Source organism: Thalassophryne amazonica, chromosome 18 (assembly GCF_902500255.1).
Source record: "Thalassophryne amazonica chromosome 18, fThaAma1.1, whole genome shotgun sequence".
Classification (NCBI taxonomy): Eukaryota; Metazoa; Chordata; class Actinopteri; order Batrachoidiformes; family Batrachoididae; genus Thalassophryne; species Thalassophryne amazonica.
The window spans coordinates 40,413,783-40,434,058 of NC_047120.1; the positions used below are offsets into that span (position 1 = coordinate 40,413,783).

Consider the following 20,276-nt stretch of genomic DNA (forward strand, 5'->3'; position numbering starts at 1 on the left):
TACAATTTCACCATGAATAGATAACAGGCAGAAAATGAATGAATGATCATTCATTTTTTTTCTGACTATTATCTGTGTTGCTGTCATGGTGTTTGCAGACTCAGCAGCTCATCCCACATTTCACTGTCTTCAGCCAAGTCCTCTAACTGTACCTGGAGCATTACAAAGCATTCCCAATCAGCTGGGAGATATAATCTCGATAATCATCATCATTATAATAATTTCTTAACTTCTCATCTTGGAATAAGCAGATATAGAAATGAATAATGATTAATATCACAATGACTTCTCCAACTGAATTTAATGTCTGTGCTTGGTTGATAAGTGGAGCCCAGACCTCGCAACCTCAAGGAGAAATGGGTTCTGCAAAGGAGTCCAGTATTTTGAGGCAGATTTGAATTAGGATGTCTCATTTGCAAACACCAAAAGCCATTCTTGCTGTACCTGTGGTGCTGTTTGCTACCGGTAGCTTCATCAGACGATGACCTCCGATGCACACTGAGAAGGTTTGAGGTGACAAATTTTTTGAGTCAATTTGTTTGAGTCATTTTACGCTCCCATCCTCACCTGTCGTCATGAATTTTGAGTAACGACGGAAAGAATAAGATCACAGATACAAGTGGCAGAATTGAGATTCCTTCGTCGGATATCTGGGCTTACACTCCTGGACAGGGTGAGAAGATCGACTATCTTGGAGGGCCTTGGAGTAGAACCGCTGCTTCGTCACACTAAAAGGAGCCAGCTGAGGTGGTTCGAGCATCTGGTGAGGATGCCCCCTGCTTGTTGCTGAAGGGATGTCTTCCAGGCATGTCTAACTCGCCCCGGTGAAGACGCAGGACACAGTGAAGTAATTATTTTCCAGCTGACTTGGGAACACTTTGACATCCCCTGGGAAGAGGTACAGAACTTGGCCAAATTTAAGGAAGTGTGGAATGAGCTGCATGGTCTGTTGTCACCATGACACAGACCTGGATAAGTGGCTGAAAATGAATGAATGATTGAACAAATGAATTAATGTACAGAGTCCCTAAAGCAAAACCAGACACATATTGAGTAAATAAAAATATGCAAACTGTCACGATTGTGGGGGTTGTTAGGTATTTTTATGGGTTTGGTTATATATTGTTACGGTTTTGTCTTTTGCTTTGCTTCACTGTGGTTTTATCTGTTTCTTTTTGCTTGGGTTTGGTGACACTGCTTGCTCTTGTCTGTCACTTGAGTCTATGGTGGTGGGCGGTGCTTCCTCTGTTTTCCACACCCTGCTCTACAACTTTCCTGCACATGTTTTCAATCAACTACTCGTCACACCCTGTATTTAAACCTTCTTTCCCTCACTTCCTTGCCAGATCATTGTGGTTTATGCCTTCACTTCCAGCCCTGTTCTTTGCTTTGTTCCTGATCTGTTTTTGTCATGCTGTGTTTCATGACTACCTGCTCGTTTTTTTGGACCACGCCTTAGCCTAATGTTTTTGATGCCGTTGCTGATTTTGGACTGCTTTACCGTGTACCATTTTTTCCTTGTTAACCCTGTATGACTTTTGACTTGACCTTTCTGTGTCTGAGCTCAGCATTTGCATCCAGCCTTTCCTCGTCTCCAGACCTGATAGAAACTGTTCGTGTGTTTGATTTCTGGTTTGGGGTTTGAGGCATTTGGTTAAGATCTGTATGAGGACCTTTCTGCTTATGGTCAGGATGAAGAAACCCAGGCCCCTGGGAGTGAGACAGTCACAGCTGAGCTGTTCCTCAAAATGTCTGCAGATGCAGATGGACTTTTTGGTGTATTCAAGGGGGTTTGGACAAACAGTGTTCTTAACTGATGTGGCTTCATTTGAAAAGGAAAAGTTTTTGGTGCTTTGTGAGCATTTTGGTAATGACTTCTCCAGTTCGATAATTTCATGTCTATACTGATCAACATATTTGTGTGAAGAGGCAGAGTGATGGATAACTTTTATGTTTTACAGCCTGAACAACAGGGCTGAAATGTTTTGTAATTTCTTTAAAATCAACAAATAAATAATAAACAACAAAAACAGTGCAGCCCTCAATTTTCTGAAAAGGAAGAACAGCTGATGCATTTTCTTGTCAAAGTCAAAATTTTATTTGTTGTAAAATGTTACAATATAGAATGTGTCAGCTGTATGTGCTAGAAAAAAGTTTATCAGTGATGAACAGGCATTTAGATTGGAAAAAACAAACATTCAAATTGCAAAACTAAATAAATAAATAAATAAATAAAATAAATGAAGCCTTATGCCCTGCATGGGACAGTAAAGTTGATTAACACAAGTACAATAAATAAATAAATAAAGCAAATAGTTCTAAAATAAAAACTGTATATAAAAAGCATAATTTAATAGGTAGTTATGAGTGATGCAGCCAGCAGGTGAACTCTCTGGAGGTGGAGTTTAATTTCCTTCCTGACCAGTTCCCAGGCTTCAGCAGTGCGGCCCTGCAGGGGAAAAAAGTTTGTTGTTATTATTATAAAACAAATAAAGACCTGCTAATCCTCGTCATTAACTTGGGAACAACTACATGGTGTCTTGATAAAAATATTGGGAATTTGGAAAGACAGGAACTGGACGATATTTAAAGAAACCTGGAACTTGGTTGGACAAAAAGTATAATGTTTTGCAGTGACTGCTGAAAATATACATGTTAGATCAATTATGGTGACGTGCATTAATTATATCAGTGGGAGGAGCTTATACCATCACCGGTTTTGTGCTTTTCTGGACATAATACTGGCAGAATAAACTGATTTAGTGCATTTATGCTTTATATATAAAGCCCTCCAGACAGACACAGAGAGATGGACTCACCATTTCCTTTATGTTGCGTGAGAGTCTCTTGAAATACATGTGCAGCTTCTTGTTCATTTTCTTGTGGCTCTGTCTTGTAATCTAAATTAATTACAAATTAAAACTTATAATCTTACTTTTTGATGGTGGCTTGCGCCAAACGCAGCGAATGTGAGCATTTGCCCACTCAAATCGGTTACGATGACGAACTGAAGTCAGGTTGAGACCCCGATGAGGACGACGAGCATGCAGATGAGCTTCCCTGAGACGGTTTCTGACAGTTTGTGCAGAAATTCTTTGGTTATGCAAACCGATTGTTCCAGCAGCTGTCTGAGTGGCTGGTCTCAGACGATCTTGAGGTGAACATGCTGGATGTGGAGGTCCTGGGCTGGTGTGGTTACACGTGGTCTGCGGTTGTGAGGCTGGTTGGATGTACTGCCAAATTCTCTGAAACGCCTTTGGAGACGGCTTATGGTAGAGAAATGAACATTCATACATGAGCAACAGCTCTGGTTGACATTCCTGCTGTCAGCATGCCAATTGCACGCTCCCTCAAATCTTGCAACATCTGTGGCATTGTGCTGTGTGATAAAACTGCATCTTTCAGAGTGGCCTTTTATTGTGGACAGTCTAAGGCACACCTGTGCACTAATCATGGTGTCTAATCAGCATCTTGATATGGCACACCTGTGAGGTGGGATGGATTATCTCAGCAAAGGAGAAGTGCTCACTATCACAGATTTAGACTGGTTTGTGAACATATTTGAGAGAAATGGTGATATTGTATATGTGGAAAAAGTTTTAGATCTTTGAGTTCATCTCATACAAAATGGGAGCAAAACCAAAAGTGTTTGCATTTATATTTTTGTTGAGTGTATTATCTTTACTCTTATTTAGTTGTTCACTGTAATGATCTTTTTTTTTGTTTCCTAATTATTGTTAATAGTTTATTTTATATTTTTTGTATTTATGTTCTGATTCCTTTGTTTGCAATTTTAAAAAGCACCTGTATAAATAGTTTTTCTTTGCACAAGCATTTTTTATTCCCTTTGTCAGCCATGGTTTATTTACTCTTTTCTTACTATTTTCATTTATTTACAATTTTTATTGTATGATTTCATCAATTTTCATAAATGAGTTATATGCTACATTAACATCACTGACATAAACTTCTTCCCAATTTAGATTTTTAAGGTCATATTTTAAATGCCTCTAAGGCTTTTACTGACTTATCTCTTTTAAAGTTTATAACAGTTTTTTTGTTGTACCTATTTTTATATTTAAATATTGAAAAAATTGGTAAATGATCGCTAATACTGTCATGAAGATCCCATTCTTGATCATTTCATCTGTTCTGTTTGTAAATATATATCGATTACCGTTGCACTTTGCGATGTAATTCTGGTTGGTTTTGTTAGCAAGGGGAATAACCCCAAACTATACATTGAATTCACAAAATCACTTAATCTTTGGCAACTGGAGCTTTCTATGTTAATGTTAAAGTCCCCACACATAAAAAGCGTTTGTTTTTAATTTGATGGAATAATTCAATTATTTTATCTGTAAATTTCACAACACAAGAATCTGGTGCTCTGTATCACAGTGATTAGAATATTCTTAGATGTTTCATGTACAAGTTCCACTGTTACAATTTCTATGACATCATTCATAATTGTCATTTCTTCAACAATTGTCCACATCAGATCTGTTTTTGTTTACAGAGCAATACCACCGCCTTTTTTATATCTTCTGTTTACAAAATACAGCTCATATCCCTCCATTTGAACTTCATCCATGAGATCATCTTTAAGCCAAGATTCAGTGATTGCAACAATACTAAATCTATTTTTAAACTGATTTAAATAATCTTTTATTTGTGACATTTTACAATACAAGCTTCGGCTGTTTACATGTATGAGTGACAGGGTATCTTCTGCAATTTTTTCACTATTCAGCTGTTCTACCGTATAATACTCACAACCAATCATTTTTAAGTCAAATATACTTTCATCAATATTAGTGTCTATGTAATATATTTTATCATCTGTTTCCATGTTTGATTTGATTTTTTGTTGGTCCAATTACCAACAGACGTCATATTTAATTGTCTATTCAGGTCTGTATTTCGTAAGGTCCTCCATGTTTTTGATTTGTATACCATTTGTTCCTTCTTTTACTCTAATCCACACCCTACAATTCCAGACCCATGTAGCAACAATATGTTTCTGTTTTCTTAGTAGTCTTGCTTCCCTAGCAATATCTGCATTATTTTTCGTTAGATGCTCATTATATAGACACTGTTCCTTTCAAATTCTTTGCCTGTCTTAATAATTCATTTTTATATTTTCTGCTTGTAAATCGTATAACAATGTTAGATAGTTTATTTTTTCTATCTTTAGTTGGAATAGTATAACAGTCTGATATCGTGTCTTGACGGATGGCAACACCTTTTTGATATAAAAAATTTGTAACTTGTTCCAATGATTGTCGTTCTTCAGGTGGTGCATCCTCCCCACTAGCTCCACCAGAATCCACCACCCTTGCATATGTCCGATGTTTTGTTTCTAATCCAGATATTATAACATCATCTTTTCTAGTGAATTGTTCAAGTTAATCTACACGTTGCTCAAGTTTCTTAATGATCTTGTCCTTCTCTTTAACCAGATTTTGGAGTTCTTTAATCTCCACCATCAGTTTGTCTAAATTGGATATGTCTTTTGATATACGGTTTAATGAGGTCTTTATCTCCTCTATATCTTCATCGAGTTTATCTGTTTTCCTGGGTGGTGCCATGCTGACTATCGTGGCTCAGTATGGCCACTATTGACAATTCTCACCAGTAGCCTCCACCACCACAGGTCTGGTAGCCGCACACCAACCCTCCCCGTTGGCAACCTTGATCACGGCCGCCCCATTAGATAACTAATATTATGCAAGGACCTCCCAAATCCCCCAAACCCTTTTAAAACAACCCAGAGACAAAGCCGGATTCATGCTACTTTACGTTGGTATTTGACTGACATGCTTTCTTGACAAGCATCACTTGTTTTCTGTTCTTCCTCATCAAAAACTCATTGGAGCGACAGCATTACATGCTATTTTTATCTGAGAAAGTACACAAGTAAATCCAGCTAACCTGATGTTTGATAGCCATGCTAGCATCTGAACAACATTTTAAAAAGAAAACATTTTGTTCCCACACAAACCAGAACAAATCTAATTATGTTAAAATTCACATTCATCCCCTGAATTTGTGAGTGGCAGATCTAACCAGTGTCCTGCATTGTGGTTGAAACGCTCTCTACTGTGACATTTAGCACGTTGTTTTGCTTGTATCTCTGACTCATCTGCACAGTATGCAAATGTAGGCTGCAATTATACACCAATAATTGTGATTTTTCATGCTAATTTCTGTGTTTTCATCTCGTAGTTGCAGAATGTATGAATGTACAGGGTCCCCAAACCTAAACAGACATACTGAGCAAATAAAAAGATGCAAACTGTTCAACGTAATGTGTTTGATTTAGGGTTTGGCGATCGAGACAACTGGTAAGGATCTGTATGAGGACCTCTGTCTTTACGCCCAGGCTGAAGAAACTGAGGCCCCCTGGAAGTGAGACAGTCCACCGCTGAGCTGTGCCTCACTGTGTCTGCAGATGCAGAAGGACTTCTTGGGTGTTACAAATGTGTTTGGTGGAACAGTGGAACTGATGTGGCTGGATTTCTTTTTGATGCTTTGACTGTTTTGTTATTTCGGGGGGGGGGGGGGGGGTTCTTTTGGTACAGTGAGGAAAATAAGTATTTGAACACCCTGCGATTTTGCAAGTTCTCCCACTTAGAAATAATGGAGGGGTCTGAAATTTTCATCTTAGGTGCATGTCCACTGTGAGAGACATAATCTAAAAAAAAAAAAATCTGGAAATCACAATGTATGATTTTTTTAATAATTTATTTGTATGTTACTGCTGCAAATAAGTATTTCAACACCTGTGAAAATCAATGTTAATATTTGGTACACTAGCATTTGTTTGCAATTACAGAGGTCAAACGTTTCATGTAGTTTTTCACCAGGTTTGCACACACTGCAGCAGGGATTTTGGCCTATTCCTCGACACAGATCTTCTCTAGATCAGCCAGGTTACTGGGCTGTTGCTGAGAAACACGGAGTTGGAGCTCCCTCCAAAGATTTTCTATTGGGTTTAGGTCTGGAGACTGGCTAGGCCACTCCAGAACCTTGATATGCTTCTTACGGAGCCACTCCTTGGTTCCTTAGCTGTGGGCTTTGGGTCATTGTCATGTTTGAAGACCCATCCACGACCCATCTTCAATGCTCTAACTGAGGGAAGGAGGTTGTTCCCCAAAATGTTGCAATACATGGCCCCGGTCATCCTCTCCTTAATACAGTGCAGTCGTCTTGTCTCATGTGCAGAAAAACCCCCAAAGCATGATTCTCCCACCCCCATGCTTCACAGTAGGGACGGTGTTTCTGGAATGGTACTCAGCATTCTTCTTCCTTCAAACACAGCGCGTGGAATTAAGACCAAAAAGTTCTATTTTGGTCTCACCTGACCACATAACTTTCTCCCATGACTCCTCTGGCAGTGGCGGATGCTGGTCTTTCAAGGAGGGGAAGCTCAATTTCGGCCTACATCATAAAATGTGTCGGTTTATTTATACGTAAATTCTACCCCCCGTTCCTTTTCAAGAAAATGATCTGTGACCCTGTCGTACCAACAAGGCGTCTTTTCCAGGGACTTGACTAGTGTCCTCTCAATGGCCAGCAGAGCTAGGCTGCTTAAACGGCCTTGGCCCATGGTATTGCGGGTGTAAGACTTGAGCCGCTTTAAACAGGAGAAGCTCCTCTCTACACCTGCAGATGTAGCTCCAATCGTTGCCACTAATGACAATAGTTTGTACACCTGAGGCATTGCACTGTCCAACTCCATGTCTTTCAGAAACAGCAAGAAATCACATAGCTTTCCCCTGTTTCCCTGCAAGTCCTGGTTTGAATATAGGACTTGAAGTTCAGACCTCAGTCTCCCTGAATCAAAGAACTGGCCAAAACTTTTCAGGACACTCTGAAATGCCTCCTCTGGAAACACTTGTCTCATCTCATCAAATTTCCCTGGATTGACCAATTCCAAGAAGTGCAGACTTTCCAAATTTGCAAAACGCCGAGGTAGCTGCTCTGTGAGATTGTCTAGGATGGCCATGTACAGATTTCTGTAGCGCTCCTTGGGATCCTGTAGTTGTGACAGATAGCGTTTTCTCATGGGCTCAGTTTGTGGGTCTGATGTGAGATCTGCTGCTTTGGCATAAACAGCTTGGAAAGCCCCCTCTGACCTCTTCTCTTGACAGAAGAAGAGACTCAGTTCTTTTCTTGCAGTACAGAACATCCATAGCTCTCTGCTGGACAATGTCAAACACCACATCAGTCTCAGAGAAGATTTGATCATATGTGTACAACATGAACACAAACTCAAAATCCTCCAGTTTCATCAGAAGGCCTTTGGCACAGTCTAATGTGTCATCATCCATGGACTTATCTGCAATGATCATCTCAAAAGTTTGCAGAAGGGCATCATAATTGTTTGCAACAGTGCTCACTATCCGTGATGTGAAATTCCATCGAGTAGGAGCATTTCTGGGCAACCTTGAGCAGCCTGCAGACTCAAGAAAAGACATCCTCTTTGTGGATTTTGAGAAAAATGTGGCAAACCCAGAGAGTGATGCAAAAAATATTCTGCACTCAGATAAGCATTTAGCCCCCTGAGACAGAACCAGATTCAGTCTGTGTGCATAGCAATGCACAAACATTGCACTGGGGGCTATTGCTTTAACTTTGGCCTGCAAACCATTGAGAGCTGAAGCCATGACAGCAGCCCCATCATAGGTTTGCACCACAGGTTTCTCCCTGAAATTGTAGCCCTGCATGTTCTCATTCAAGACTTCAAAAACGACTGAGCATCTCTTCCCCCAGAAACATCAAAAAATCCAAAAAAGCGCGCCTGAATTTTACCTGCCCTATCCACATAGCGAACAATGACAGAAAGTTGAGCATGGCAAGCTATATCAGTTGTTTCATCCCACCTGCCATGCAAAAAAGGGAGCAGCCTGGATTTCATCCTTGATCTCATCAGAAACAGTGGCTGAAAGAGCAGATCAAATCATTTTGGATTGCATGGGACATACCAGAAAACAGCTGATGACTGGAATTGTAGTCCAGTCATTTTATGAAAAAAAAGGGGTCAACCCAGAACAAATTGCAATAGAAATGATTTTGGTGGCATTTGAAACCTGAGACTGTTTTATAAAACATACTAAAAGTCTAGAAAGATAAAAAATCGGGAACACTCCAAAATCCAAGATGGCCGTCCGAAAACATGCAACAATTTAGTTTTTCCAAAATAACTCAAAAAATATCAATATTTAAGCACATAAATGTATTGATGTTAAATATAAACTTGGGTATTGTGGACATTGTGACACCAAAATTAGGTCTCTATCTATAACGGTTCTTGAGATACAGCCTATATGTAGTTTACATACACTCAAGGATGGCAATTTGGTTTGTGTCCTATTACGTTAAAAATATTGCAGTTAAGGCCCATAAATATATTGAAGTTGAATATAAACTTGTGCATTGTGAACATTTTGGCACCAAAAAAATAGCTGTAGCTATTAGTTTTTGAGATATGGTATAAAAATACATCTACACTCGACAAAAATTGATGAAATTGAGCATTGTTATGTTGAAAACTAAGTACCATTTCTGAAATGTTCATCTAAAGAAGGTAATAATAATCTTTTTGAGTCATATTTCACTGGAATATGAACGAGAAGTTACTCATATATTATGTATAATAGATGTGGATGTCAATGCAACCAGGCACACTGGTGACACCACTGCTGTGTGGACAACCTGGAGAAAGCCTCAGTTCTTTCAGATACAGGCACTTTTGTGATAAGGTTGCAACAAAGACAACTCATGTGCAGCCACAGTGTTTGCCACCTACTTCGGCAGCTGCCAAGTTTCATAGTCTGAGAGTTTACTTGCAAGTTCAGGAATGGAAAGGTGAAGATGAAGGTGACAACATGCCATTGCAAGAATGGGGATGGAAAGTTTCTGATAGGTTGTCCCAATCATGACTAACTTGCAAGCAGCACCAGATTCTCTTCTGCATGCTGTGAGATGTAACTGCAGTACTGACTGTAGTACATTGCGATGTACATGTCGCAAACTTAACTTAGATTGCTCAGCAGCATGTGCAACTGCAGAGGTACAGGGTGTACAAATGCAGGCCAACTCAATGATAACCAGGATGATGAGACTGAAATTTGAACAAGTAAAATTTCAAGTGTCATGATGTACACAATACTGATTTCACCTGAACTTTTATTATTATCATGCTGTAAAATTAGTGTGATTACATCTGTGTCATTAAAAAAGTTAGTGCAGCTGACAAGCACTAAGAATATTATTACATTCTTTAAATGAACATTTCAGAACAGTTACTTGGTTTCAACATAATTTCACCATTTTTAGCCAAGTGTAGATGGCTTATGTGCTGTATCCCAAAAACTGTAAGAGCTACAGCCATTCTTTTGGTGCTAAAATGTCCACAATACAAAGTTTATATTCAACTTCAATACATTTCTGGGCATTAACTGCAATATTTTTAATGTAATAGGACACAAACCAAATTGCTGTCCTTGAGTGTATGTAAAACTACAAATAGACTGTATCTCATGAACCGTTACAGATAGAGACTTAATTTTGGTGTCAAAATGTCCACAATACCCAAGTTTATATTTAACATCAATACATTTATGTGCTTAAATATTGATATTTTTTGAGTTATTTGGGACAAAACAAATTTTTGCATGTTTTCAGGTGGCCATCTTGGATTTTGGGAGTGTTCACGATTTTTCTTTCTAGACTTTTAGTATGCTTTATAAAACAGTTTCACAGTTCAAATGCCACCAAAATCATTTCTGTTGCAATTTGTTCTGGGTCAAACCATAAAATGACTGGATCATTGTGTGGCCAGGACAGAGTCATATTTAGCTAATGTTTCATTAAACTCCCTGTAATTCCCCTTGTTGGATGATTCAACACTCTCATCATGCCCCCTAAATGACAGCTCCTGACGGCCAAGCAAGGAAGTCACATCAATAAGGCGGTTTAGGAAAGCTCTGTTTTGTTTAACTGCTTCATTATGTTTTGCAACTTGAATATGAGCGCCTTCATTGATTGCATGCTCAACCCTGATTCTGCCCAGGCAACTTAACCTTGCACATGCATTCACATGTTCATTGCTTTTTTTCATGCCTTTTGTATGCCCTGTCAAAGTTGGACAGATCCCCAAAACCCACTTTTGACCAGACAACACAACACATCCCTGAGATGGTTTCATCAAGAGACATGGCCAATAGTACATTTTATTTGTTACAGCACTTCCAGTCAGCCAGCTCACTTTGTCATACCAGGACAGCTGAAAAGACCTGTTACTTTTCCCCCCTTTTGCACCAAATTAATCTGAGGAGTTGATCTGCCCTGCTGTTTAACTCTTAAGTTTTTCTTCGTAAGGAAGACTATCAAATGGCTTCGCCAAAATCCGGTCCACAACATTCAAATTGTCTGCCATTATGTGCAGCTCGCTAGCTGGGACTGGCGCGAGGCTAGTGTGAAGTGTGTCCGCCTGTGAGTGCTTTGTGACGTTGGAGGAGCTCAGCAGCACCCCTGCTCGGTAGGGACAGAAACTGCGATAGAAGTCAGAAAGAGTGATAGAAGTCAGTCTCCAAACACAAGCAGCTACAAAAAAAAAAAAACACCAGAAATAGAAGCTCGATTTGTCGCTAGTCGTTTTTAACAAAGAAATGCCGCTAAGAGGGTTAGGAAAGTCTCCAGTTGAACTCAGAACAGAATGAAAATTAAAAAATGCTCCCACAGATGTTTACATCAAAAGATCGCTGATTCGCTCATTTCGCTGTCAATCAAAAGGGATTCAGCCTCAGACAGATCATCCAATCATCATGCAGAAGCTGAGTGTCCGGGCCAGCCGAGGCCAGCCCACTGCCCCATAGACCCCCACGCTGAGCGTCCGATGGGCGGGACAAAGCCCAGCATTTATCCAATGACTCGTTCGTTTCACTGCACTCTTTGCTTCGCTATTGAACTCTGTGGCGCGTCCACACTGTTTAAAGCACTGTGAAGCTGCGGGAATGAGTAAGAGGAAAGCCGCGGTGTAGCGCATATTTAGTCAATGACATGTACACACAACAGTATATTTGATCACTTATTTTTTGACATTTTAGGGGAAGCTGAGCTTCCCTTGCAGTCTTAGAGCAATCGCCTCTGTCCTCTGGATCATCCAAATGGTCATAAGCAAACTTAAGACGGGCCTGGACGTGTGCTGATTTAAGCAGGGGAACCTTCCGTGCCATGCATGATTTTAACCCATGACGTCTTACTGTATTACCCACAGTAACCTTGGAAACAGTGGTGCCAGCTCTCTTCAGGTCATTGACGAGCTCCTCCCGTGCAGTTCTGGGTTGATTCCTCCCTTTCTTAGGATCATTGATACACCATGAGGTGGGATCTTGCATGGATCCCCAGTCCAAGGGAAATTGACAGTCATGTTAGCTTCTTCCATTTTCTAATAATTGCTCCAACAGTTGATCTTTTTTCACCAAGCTGCTGGGCAATTGCCCCGTAGCCCTTTCCAGCCTTGTGGAGGTCTACAATTTTGTCTCTGGTGTCTTTGGACAGCTCTTTGGTCTTAGCCATGTTCGTAGTTGGAGTCTTACTGATTGTGTGCGGTGGACAGGTGTCTTTATGCAGCTAATGACCTCAAATAGGTGCTTCTAATTTGGAAAAATAGTTGGGGTGGAGGTGGACCTTTTAGAGGTGGACTAACAGGTCTTTGAGGGCCAGAATTTCTGCTGATTGGCAGGTGTTGAAATACTTATTTGCAGCAGTAACATGCAAATAAATTATTACAAAATCATACATTGTAATTCCGGATTTTCTTATTTTTTATTTTTTTGGATTATGTCTCTCACAGTGGACATGTACCTAAGATGAAAATTTCAGACTTCTCCATGATTTCTAAGTGGGAGAACTTGCAAAATCACACGGTGTTCAAATACTTATTTTCCTCACTGTATATGATTTTGTAATGACTTCTCCAGCTTGATCATCATGTTTGTGTGAAGAGGCAAAGTGATGGGTAACTTTTATGTTTAAGAGCCTGAACAACAGAGTTGAATGTTATGTTTTGTAATTTATTAAGAAAAGAAAAGAAAAGAACAAACAAACAGCGCAGCCCTCTTTTTACTGAAGAGGAAAACAACAGCTAATACATTTTTGTTTGGCAAAGTCATAATTTTTTGTTGTAAAATGTTAAACCATAGAATGTGTCAAATACATGTCCTTGAAAAAGGTTTATCAGTTATGAACAGGCATTTAGATTGGGGAAAAAGCCAAAAAAAGCAAAAAACATTAAAATTGCATACAAATAATAAATAAATAAATAAATAAATAAACCCCATGCCCTGTATGGGATTGTAAAGTTGATTAAGACAAGAAAAAATAAATAAAGAAAACAGTTCTAAAATAATAACTGTGTGTGTGTATAAAAAGCATAATTTAATAGGTAGTTATGAGTGATGCAGCCAGCAGGTGAACTCTCTGGAGGTGGAGTTTAATTTCCTTCCTGACCAATTCCCAGGCTTCAGCAGTGTGGCCCTGCAGGGGAAAAAAAAGGTTATTATTATTTATTATAAAATAAATTTAAACATCCAAAGTGATGTTTAACTGAACTACTATATAAAACCTGAAGTAGAACCAGACTGGTACCAAACTGGTGGCCAGAGGGCAAAATATAATCTCACAGCCAAAACAAAATCATGGACCACTGCCTCATCATGTGATGTTAAATGTCACTTGTGATATTTTGTGCTGAATTTGCCCTTTAACGTGGAACAACTGCAGTTGAACACTGTAAACACATATTTAATATCCAATGATCATAGCCACATTTTCTTCAGGTATGTGATTATTGTAACTGATCACAAATAGCTGTGGGTCATTTGTAAAGCCTTCTGCTAATCCTCATTAACTTGGGAACAACTTGTGATGTTAAAATTATTTATCTTATGCCTTTCAGATAGCCTGCCTAAAACCTTTGCATCTGAACTGTATTAAATGCCTTGATGTAACCTTGCAGCTGAAAAAAGCTGATAAACACACCATCTCTGCCTGACAATACTTCTTTTCCTCCGGGTAGAAACTGTGATAAAAACATTCTTCAGAGAGAGTTTTCATGGGAAAAGCTGAAAACAGTTTTAATTGCTGGTAAATGTATTCGTGTATGTGACTGCTTGCTGTGCAACCCCCCCTGGCTGAGTGTACAAAAAGGCATTTTCAGAGCTCTTTTTCACACACACTTATTCAAGATCCTGTTGTATTCATTTGGACTTTGAGTGTGTCTTTGAAGCTTCGAATTAATGCTTGTTATTTTGACAATCTGTCAATTCCTTGACTTTATTCCACAAACAGCCTCAGACAGCTTGGTCGAAAATCCTTTTTGCCTCCACAAGCTGGTGTCAGAAGCGGGGAAGTTTTCTGGACTGTTGGACTGAACCGGGTGGGTGGGTGGCCAAACAGATTCAGGAGGGGTCTGACTTGTACCCAGCTTTGGCTTTGATGGAAGGAGGGCCGACCGATTCGGGTTCCCGATTGTAAGTGTAGCATTTCCACGAACTGTGGGGTGTTGTACTAACACAGCATCGGTGAGCAAGGCTGTTCTTTGTTGTGGAAATTAAAATGCCTGGTTGACAACAGGCATTGTAGGTTAAAATAAGATTTTATTATAACTTGGTTTGGGCCCTGGTAGAAGAATTTTAATTCTCTGAGTAAATTGTAGGGGGTCAAAGACTTCTGAGCTGTAGGAAATAATACCACGGTGTATTATTTCTGAGTTGTAGTAGAATTTTAATTCTGAAAAGTATTGTAGGGGTCAAAGACCTCTAAGTGTAGGAAATGATACCACAGTTGCAGGAAAAAAAGACTTTTTATTTCTGAGTATGAGTCACTGAGATGACTTGAGTGTGGGAATAAAAAAAACATTTATATATATATATATATATATATATATATATATATATATATATATATATATATATATATATATATATATATTATATATATATTTTCTGAGGTAGGACACTGATTTGTGTCTGAGCAAAATCGGGAACACAACAGGAAAAGAAAATCTGATGAAGTTGACTGGTGTTCTCCAATTGTACGAGTAATGAAGGAGAAATTGGGGACAAATGTCTCACACACATGAATATGTGGGTGACCGATTTTGTGCATTTATGCTTTCATATATAAATCTATCCAGAGAGACAGACAGAGAGATGGACTCACCATTTCCTTTACGTTGCGTGAGAGTCTCTTGAAATACATGTGCAGCTTCTTGTTCATTTTCTTGTGGCTCTGTCTTGTAATCTAAATTAATTAGAAATTAAAACTGTTATAATCTTACTTTTTGATGGTGGTTTGCTGTGGTAACACAATAAAAGCTGTGACACTCAGACTCACACAGGAGCGCAGGCCTTCCACTTGCTTGGTTAGCAGGTTGAGGAAGTGTTCCACTGGGTTCTTCTCCCAGGACACGAGCTCTGATCCTCCTCCAACACAACCACCACCTCCTCCAGAACCTGTGCCATGAAACCAAGCCGGTCCTCAGCCTGAAGATCAAGAAAAGATGACAACAACCATGTGCATGTTTTCACCACTTAGAAAAAAAAAAAAACAGAAAATCTCATGATCCAAAAACATTTATAGAACAAAGTCATATATCATATTTTGTATTTATTATTTATTCTGTATTTATAGCTTTTCTCTGGTCTACATTAATAGTGGCAAATATTTTTCTGATTTTTTTTTTTTTTTTGTCCTCCAAATGACAGCGTTTATGTTTAGAATCTGATCATATGAACAGGTGCCTGACATTAACAGCCATTGTCCACCAGATGTCACTATCACAGCATTTTGACCACCAAGAAACTGACATTTCATGAAGCAATTGCTTCAATCAATGGTTTGCATGTTTCAAACCACTGAATCTTTTAAAAGTAGCAATCCCACTTCATTTAATCCCAACATTTTCAAACAGTGAGCCATTGGCTAAAACAATTGTTTCAATAAATGTGTTGAGCATTGTAAAAGTAAATGGTAAATGGACTGCGTTTATACAGCGCTTTCCATCTGCATCAGATGCTCAAAGTGCTTTACACATCAAATGCTTCACACATTTACATTGTGCTGCTGCCATGCAAGGCGCCCACTACACACCGGGAGAAACTATGGGATTAAGGACCTTGCCCAAGGGCCCTTAGTCATTTTCCAGTCACACTGGGATTTGAACCAAGGATCCTCTGGTCTGATGCCCAATGCTTAACAACTAGAGCATCACCTCCCCTCACAAGTCATTTGTGACAAAAGTCATAAATGATTTCATGAAGCAATGTCAGTTATTATCAAAAAGCATAATTCTTCATTGCTTCATTTCCAGTTCGTTTTGGGTGTGTTTCAAACAGTGTGGGCAACCTGTCGCTATTTTAGTGTTTGAAGCATTCTGACATTTTGAGCCATTTTAAATTTCATATCATATTTCAATTTGAAGCATTTCAAAAAGTGGATTTTTTTTTATCAGTTGGGCTTTAGAAGTATCAAACAAACAACACTCACTTCTAAATAATATTGGTCATATATTATGATGAATCCCTTCTTTAAATGCTAAGGAATAAAATTATATTTACAAAAAACTTATAATAAAAAAGCAAAACCCAGAGGCCTTACAGTGTTAATTGAAGGAGCAAAATAATAATAAATAAATAACCAACTAATTTCCACTGTACCCTGGATGTCACCATTGCAATGTTTAAAGATTTTTTTTTTTTTTTTTAAATTACAAATTTTTTGAAGCATTTGTTTTATTCGGTGTTTTGTTGATTTCAAACATGGAGTTTGTGAGCTTTTTTAAAACTGCAAATCATTTGCTAAATCAGTTGTTTCATTTGAATGAATATATCAAAAAGCTTCATTTCTGCCACAACTGTGTCTGAACTTTTTTGTGTTGGTGGTGGTGGTGGGGTTTAACCCTGAAGTCCACCCCGTAGCTCTGCCAATGCATGTGGGCAATGGCGTGCCAAGGGGGGGGGGGGCTTAAGCCATCCAATAATGAGCCAAGCCCCCCTCAGCCCCCCCAATAATTCTGCCAATAATGTGAATAGCAACTGACATATTTGTGGATCTCAACTGCAGTTTTGCACTGAGAATGTCTCAATATTGCATAACTGAACAAAGTGATGACTGTGTGTGTTCGGTGATCCATCAATGCTGAATCACCCTTCACAAACAGAATTTTCAGTTTTGCAAATAAACATTTATTTGTAAAAACTCACACACAAGTTACAAATCAGAAATTTGTGTTTGTGGATCACAAAGCATGTGTACAAATCAAAGGATATTTGTAAATCACCCTCTGTGCATTTGCAAGTATTAATGAGACAAATTTAACTCCATACTCCAAAGATTTAGGTTATCTAAATATTTATTATGGCCACTCTTAAAACTTCACTTACCTTTATTTGTATCTATGTGCAAGTTTACTGAACTTGCAATCATTCTAAGTGATGTGTGTGCATTGATACCACATTTTAGAGGAGCATGGGTGACTAAAACATATACCTTGGTATTTATAAAGAAATTTACTATATATTGTTCATTTCAACGACATTTTGTGGAGCCCCTCCAACTTTTCCCGAGCTCCCCCTCACCCCCGCCCCCCAACAAAACTTTCCTGGCGCCGCCATTGCGTGTGGGACAAAGACTTACTGATGCTGCAGACGCATGTGTGTAGAGATGATGAGGGAAGGCCACACTGTTCACTTCAGCATTCTCCGTGATGTTGGTGGAATTATTAGTCTGTATTAAGACAAAATCGTCTTTTAACCACAACATAAAAAATAACGTGAATGTGCTGATGAGACATGAGGTGAAGAAGTCCACTTACCATGGTGTCCAGCAGAGACAAAGACTTTTCACTGTACTGTGTGAACTTATGGTCCATCCAGCTGCTCAGTGACACACTGACAAACAGACACACAAAGAAAATCCTCTCCAGCATTTTACACCTTAGAAATAAAATCTTCCTTTCTCAAAAGTTGGATTTGTTGGTTTGTTGGTGCACATGCTGCACGGTGGATCTTTTAAACAGCTCAGACACACCTGTTTCAGTTTCCTTACACCAAGAAAAACTTCCACGTTTTGTGACTTTCATGAGGTAAAAATGTCCAAATGCACCTCAGTAAAACCTCACACATTTTAGGATTGAACAATGATCAATGATCAGCATCACACAAACAGGTCTGACAGTCAGTGGTTCATTTTGAATGAATTTCACAGTTTTCTGATTCAAGAGGAAATCGCAGACATCCACATTTGTTTTCAACAATCTCACTTCCTACAAACAGTTTTTGTCCAGTAATTAAATTGAAATAAATATTTGCAGTCACGCCCAGCAGCGGTGATGTTAAATTCTTTCATCTTTTTTATTTTCTGACATTAAACTGTCAGAGCGCTGAAGAAAATCTCAGCCTCGTTTCAAGAGAAACTGAAAGTGGCCCGTGGACTGTGGCCGCGGTGACGATCGTTCATTAGAATTGAAAAGTGACATTTCAGAATCTGATCACCGCTGAACCGTGAGACCCAGGTCGGGGATTCTCCTTTGACACACCTTAAATTAAAACATCAGACCGAAGCTTTTGTTCAGTGACGTTTGTGTCTCCTTTCGCCTTTCCGCGTTTTTTTTTTTTTTTGTTTGCTGTTTCATACAAGTTTGCTGCGAATTTTGATTCATTATAATAATATAGTTAGTCTTATTCGTCTTTATTAGTCTTACCCATAATGCACTTTGTAATTTTTTAAGGTTTTTCTTCATAATACGTTGGAATTAACGTTCGATACCCGATTAGATAGATAAATGGATGGATGGATGGTCTCGTGGTTTATTTTGTGTTTTTTCTACATTGTTCTACATTTGAAACTTTAAAAAGGCTTTCTAAAGGACAGGCTATACATTTAATATGTAATAATAATAATAATAAAGAAGAAGAAATAAAAATTGGAATAAAATGGATTATTGTTGTTTTTATTGTTATTGTTCTTTATGGTATAATTTTCCTTAACAAATTTCCATTGTGTATTTTTCCATGACATATATTGAACAAGAAAATACATTTATCTTTTTTCTTTTCTTTTTTTTAAAGAGTGTACATGATTCCATATTTTTTGTAACAGCAATATTTGGGAATTTTTTATATCAGGTTTGCTGTTGAGTCAGTGCTGAACAAATGTCAAACAAAACTTCTTTTCCCCCCCTTTTTTTAAAATGCCAAAGCAAACACATTTATTTGGGAAGTTAACGTGTTTGGTTTCCCATTCGACATTTGCGGTGTTTTAAAATTGCATTTTGGTTATCTCGGTTTTGGAGTTGGAATGCAAAGAAAGACAGTGATGTGTTCTTTTGTGACAAATAATAATTTCAAAACATAACATAAACTTGAATTTGACTGACAATTTATTGAACTTTCTGAGAATTTTTTTTAACTTTTCCCAATTATTAACAAATAAATACGTTGCCAAATCAACGCAACAACTAATACAGTTCACCTAATTCTTCTAAAATAAAATAAAAAGCCAAAACCGTAGTTCTACGACACACACGCGTCCAACACGTTCATATATATTTTTCAGTTTAATTGAAATGAAATCACGGATGAACACACATTTTGTTTTTGAAGGTCAATGCAATTTTTGGTCGTTGATCGGATTGAAACCCATTCTTGCAGTCATGTCGTGAAGCTGTGATGGTAAATTGTTGAATCCTTTTCATTTTAGTGTCATTAAGTGGAGCTGAGCCGCTGAATACAAAGTGAAAGCGGCCTGTGGACTGTGGCCGCGGTGACGTAGGTCGTCATGACAACTGAAAAGTGACATTTCAGAAGCTGATCACCGCTCAACCTTCACACAGGTAGGGGATTCTCCTTTGGCGCACCTTTTAATCTTTATTATTTCACAAATTACACAGAAGCTTTCGGTTGGAATATTTTGTCCAGTGACGTTTGTGACGTCGTTGCTCCAAGTTGCTATTTCGTGTTTTGATTTTCGCGTTTTTATGTGATTGCGGGGGAATGACTGGGCTGGGTTGTTCTCGATATAATGCCGTTTATAATTTGATTTTGTTGTGCTCTACATTGGACAGAGCTGCTTGAGAAAATGAGTGAATTTTGGAATTAAAGTTTTACTGATCGGCTGAGGACTCCGACACGCTTGTTAGCTAGTTAGCTACCTATTACATGCTGTTACACAGTTAAAGCTTTACTTTAACACACCAGGATTAT

At 38.6% G+C, this 20,276-nt stretch overlaps 1 pseudogene; it reads right to left on the minus strand.

Annotated features, from left to right (window-relative positions):
• Positions 1 to 13,239: 13,239 nt before the first annotated feature.
• LOC117530791 lies at positions 13,240 to 18,001 on the minus strand (annotated as a pseudogene).
• Between the last annotated feature and the right edge of the window lie 2,275 nt (positions 18,002 to 20,276).